Source organism: Parasteatoda tepidariorum, chromosome 3 (genome assembly GCF_043381705.1).
Source record: "Parasteatoda tepidariorum isolate YZ-2023 chromosome 3, CAS_Ptep_4.0, whole genome shotgun sequence".
Classification (NCBI taxonomy): domain Eukaryota; kingdom Metazoa; phylum Arthropoda; class Arachnida; order Araneae; family Theridiidae; genus Parasteatoda; species Parasteatoda tepidariorum.
The window spans coordinates 49,596,936-49,602,701 of NC_092206.1; positions in this window are offsets into that span (position 1 = coordinate 49,596,936).

Here is a 5,766-nt window from a genome sequence, read left to right on the forward strand (position 1 = left end):
TACATTGATATGAAGAAAAAAATCCTGAAAATAGCCATTCACGCTTAGCAGTCAACAAAAAAAGTTAAAAAATTACGACCTAAATTTAATTAGCAATTGGTCATTTTCCCCATCTTTTTTTCCTTTCTTTTCTCCCCTTTCTTTTCTTTTGAAGATTGTTTAAGAATAAAAATACATGAATGAAGATCTCTGATTCTATAAAGTCTGTATGTACTAATAAAGTTCTTTAAAGTCAGCAACTTTCACTAAATTTTGTCACATATTTATATTATTTTAATTGTTTGATTATTTTTTTATAGGCGTGTAATATTTTGATTATGAATTTTTTTTTTAAAAAAAAAACGTTATTTATTCCAAACAAAAAAGAAGTTTGTAAAAAGTGACTATTAAATGTACAGGACCTGTGCACAGGATATTGGCCACAGACTCACTCAATTTGAGAAAAAAACTGGCTTCTATCTACTATTAACTAAAAATTTAAATTTTCAGGTATATCTTTTATTAGCTATATTTTGTCTATAGAGTAGTATTTTTTTTTCCTCGTTAGAAGTAGTTTTAAACAAAAGTTTGTATTATTTCGCTATTAGTTTAATTTTCACAAATATTAAAATTCTATATTATTTCCCCCTTCTGTTTGAAATGATTAAAGATATGAAGGTAGTACTGTAAGAATAATATACTGCATTTTAACATATATATTCAATGCTAAGAACTGTTCTGGATGACCTATTTTTTTACTTTTAATACCAATATTAAATCTATTTCAGTCATTTTATGTTAATTATTAAAAATGCCGAATTTGTCTTTTCAATTGAAAATATTTAAAATGGAGTATGATGTTAATGAACTTTAAATATGAAAGTTATTTTTCCACACACGATAGAATTCTACAATAATTACATATTGTATCTTAATAGATTACAAAGAGAAATATCATAAAAAAAATTAATTCATGCAATTTTTCAAACTTAAATATTACATATTGTATTTTAAAATTCTATCTCCATTTTTCAGAAACTTACTTGAAAAAAAAAAAAAAGAGTTTCTCAGATCATTTTTTGCATTATAAGGAGAATCTTTTTTATAAGTAATATCTTTTTAATCTGATAGGAAAACAAAGTTAATAAAATTTACTAATTGTCAAGATTTTGAAAATTGAGTATCGATTGCAGTTTTATTTAAAAAAAAATTTATGAAATTTTTTTTAATCGAATCAATAATTTTTTTTAACTAAAAACTAAATAGATACATTGAAATATATTCCAAAATAATAGAAAAAATGCATTTTATGGTGAGAAATTCTACAGCAATGTGTTGAGTGTGCACTTTAAATACCTTTTACTATAAGACCTTTTTCTAGAGCTGTGGAGTCAGTAAGTAAAATGTTCAACACTGAAGAAGGATACCGTTCCAAGACTCTAATTTATGCTCAGTAAAAAATATTCACTGAGTTTTGGGTAAATATTATTATTATTACAAAGTAAATAATAATTTCAAAATATATTTAGTCAAAGCTTGTTACATCAACCGAATTTCGTCATTCAAATAAAAATGGGTAATATTATATGAGGTTGTCATATTGGGATCATTGTAATAATACATGAATCTTTTCTTATAGCTAATAACTGTTGTTTAAAGTTTCGTAAAACTGTGCTATATTTTAAAAATTATTTTAAAAAAACTAAACTAATTAATTATTGCGCTTCAATTTAAATCAAACATGTTTTGAGCAGCAATTTTTGTTAAATAACGTACGACAAGAGAACCTGCTAAGTCTAAACAAAACCAAAATATTAACAAATCACTTAAGGAAACAAGCATTTCTCATACATCGAAAATCAAATTTTTAGACTTGAAAAATATGATTCATAAATTTATTTTCTCTTTCGGTATAAAGCAAAATTAATAGTCTTCACAGGGCCGCTTAATATAATGAATAGATATTAAAAAATTGTTCGTCATCTTCACTTATTTGTCATAAACGCTCTCCATGTTCATTTTATTTTATTTTTTTAAATATGTATGGATTTATTATGCATATTTTGTAATATTCTGGAAATTACTTCATTTCTTTTTTGTTTCTTAAAATTTTTATTTTAGAAATGTAGTATGCTTCAAAAGAAATGCCTTATATTATTAATAATATCAACAGTTTTTTTTTTTTTTGATTGCTTAAAGTATGCAATTTTAAAAAAGTGGCTACTATTACCTATTAATGTTATGACTAGCAAGTAACAAAATTTCCTAATATTGCCCCACACCTTTCAGAATGAAATTTATAAAGATTGGAAGTGCTTCCTCTTAGACTAAGGAATGTATGCTGAAAAATTTTCACTCATCCTTTATTCAAAATATTTCCTGTTTGATGTCCAGTAACATAACAGTAAAAAAAAAAAANAAAAAAAAAAAAAAAAAAAAAAAAAAAAAAAAAAAAAAAAAAAAAAAAAAAAAAAAGAGAGTAGTTTAAATTATTTTTGAGAAACTTTCGCTATCAAGTGATTAATTTTTAATGATACTATCTTTTGAAGCACAAAAGTGCTTAACACGTGTTTTTGAAATTATATTCTCAAAAATAAAAACTTTCCATTACTATATTGGATTGAACTGCTTAGTTCGGATGTTCTAATGAGCTTTAAAGTAACATTTTATCTATGGAATATTTAATAGGATTTTATCTTTTAGTTATTATAATGAAAAGGTAATTTTTATCGGGATTATTACAAAAGAGCATATACGTTTTTTTTTTTAAATATACAATTAGAATTAAAAGTAATTTATTTAAAATTACATTTTATATTACAACGTAATTTATTTTGTGGCAAATTATAATTGCAATAATATTTTTTTTCTTCACAAAATTATAAATATTTGTCCTAATAATTATCTCCAGTTCAAAGACTTTTTTTATTTATACTTGTAACTAACCGGAGTCAAGCTCATTCTTTTGTCTCCATAACCCTACTTTTAATGTGTAGTGCAACTATTCTTGCCCTATGCAGTTTTAAAAATATTCAAGCTACTTGTATTCCTTACTCTTCCTTGTGATAAAGAAAGTAATTTATCAAATACCTATATTTGTATTGTAAAATAAATTCTTATATGTCATGAATGTTGTTTTAGTTATTCCTTTTTCATTTAAAGAAAATAAAACATATCATGTGCACATTAAATTGTTTTATGTAATGTAAAATTTTTAAAACTAGGAACTGCTTTCTATTTAATGGTAATACAAACTATTACTAGAAGGCTTTTATGTGTAGTTTTCTAAATATAGCTTTCTATCGTAATGTTACTTCTTTTGAAGTAATTTTAGGAAATTCTTAGTATGAAGAATGAATTACAATTTCAAAGTTAGAGGAATGAAATTTATTTAATAAAATGTTTTGTATCTATAAAAACAGAGTTGATGGTTTTAACCCAATTAATTAAAAATATTTTAAATTACGAATAAAAATTAGAAATTGATTTAAACGAATTTTGTCTTGATATATTTCTTTCAGTTATAGATTTCTTTCCTGAATTCAAAAAAGGGTATGAAAAAGTATGTTTTTTTTCCTTTCATTGTAGTTTTTAAGTTGTAAATATATTTGATTAAATTCATTTTGTTTTAATGTCTAAGACAAAGAAATATTTAAAAAAAAGTGTTATTGTATTGACAGTTGAAAATAAATACAAATCTTTTTTTAATAAAAATTATTCTTTTTATTTATTTATTTTTTGCACCTCAAAATTATTAATTAAAATATAATTTAAGTCATTGATAGTTTTAAGATTACTTTAATTATCTCAAGATGTAGAGTTTCCTAATTATGGCCTTCTATTATAATATCACTTGCTTAAAGTAATTTCATAAAAATTTTAGATCAAAGAATAAATTGCTCTCATTTTCTAAGCTTAAGGAGTGAAGTTTATTTAATGATGTTTAGTATCTATAAAAACAGATTTGATGATTTTATTCAAATTATTAAAAACAATTTAAATTGTGAATGAAAATTAGAAATTGAAAAGAAAAAAAAAGTTTTTGTCTTAATATTTCTTTAACCAATATGTTTTTTTTTCTTCCAAATTTTAAAAAGGGGTACAGAAAATGAAGTTTTTTTTCATTTTAATTTTCAAATTGTAAGCACATTTAATTAAAATTGGGCTGTTGAATGTATAAAACAGGATTTATTTGGAAAAAATTACATATGTATAGACAGAAGTGATTACAATTTTTTAAAAAATTTTTTTTAATTAAAAATATGCTTTGAAATTATCATGTCATATTTGTTATTATTGACACAAATATAATTTAAATTATTGATTGTCTTAAGCTTTCTTTAATTTGCTCAAGACAAAACCTTGAATAGTACTTTTTTTTAATTTTAAATTATAATTACAGTTTTCTTTACATTCAATAATTAAAAAAAAAATAGGTGAAATGTATAGTTTAATTATTGTTGCACTAAATAAAATAAGTTGTACAAAATTAAAAGCTAAAATACAGAAAATGTTCCCTATAATGGTAATTTTTTTAAATTAAGATTTTTTTTGTTGTTCCAATGAATTTTTAATTTTATAATATATAAATCATAATTGTTCATAAGATTTTTTTTCTTCGTTTTTAAAATGTATCATTTATAAAATCAGTTAATCTATAACATCATTAAAGAAATATTTCTTGTGCGTTCCAAAAATTTATCAGCTAGTGACTTTCCTATATCAAAAAATTAGTTTTTGCTGTGTTATAGAAAGCAGTGAGTTTAATGTGAGTTCACAGTTAATAAAATATTTCTAAAAACTAGCAACCTATAATATTTATATACATTTTTTTCAAGAAATGTTCAGAAAGAAGCAAAAACTTTCAATGTTTTAAATGATAATTATTTATTGTAACATTAAAAGAAAATATAAACACTGAAAACTTCCATGTTTCACCAAATCTTGTGCCAGCTCTTTAAACAACAATTATTGCTGTGAATGTATATTTGTATGCAATACAGGGGATTTTTCACAATTCAGAGGAGAAAAAGTTTTTTTTTTTTTTTTTTTGAAGCACATTTGTAAAAATAGCATAACTTCATTCCTCATAATTTTTAAAATTTTCTTTATTCTTTTTTCTCTTTCAATCACTGTGTAATAGAATAGTGACAATTTTTTTGATAAATAGTAGCGTCTATTACTATTGTGAAATTGTATGGCTGGACTTGCTTTTATGATTTATTTGAGATTTCAATTTAACTTATTCACTCATACCTTTGTTTGGTCTTAAAATAATTAATTTTCCCTACAAAGCTGACATGTATGTGCTCTTTTTTAACCTTATATGCTACATTGCCCATAATTAGTTGTCTTACCTCTTATAGTGTATTTTTAACAAAATTTCTCTATTACTAGATCAATAATTGATTAAAAAATTGAAAGAATTTTATTTTCTAATTAAAATTGTATAATCATATTTTTATTGCTTCCATTTTTTTTTCTGAGTGTTTTGTAAACTTTTTAAAACTCTTATTATTAACAACTTTGTAGTGTAACCAAATTTAATGTTTAGTAAGCAATACTTTTATTCTTATTTAGATTTTGAAATTAAAGGTTTAAAGTAATTTTTTGTAGGAGTTAAAAAGTACATTTTGGGATGAAAATAAATTTTGTAATGTAATTTTGTCTACTGAAATTCTTTGGCATTTATATTCAACTGTATATCTTTATATATGTGTAAATGTTACATCAAGTGAGCTTTTAATACCATCACATTTTCAGTACATAATACATGGTGCTTCAGTA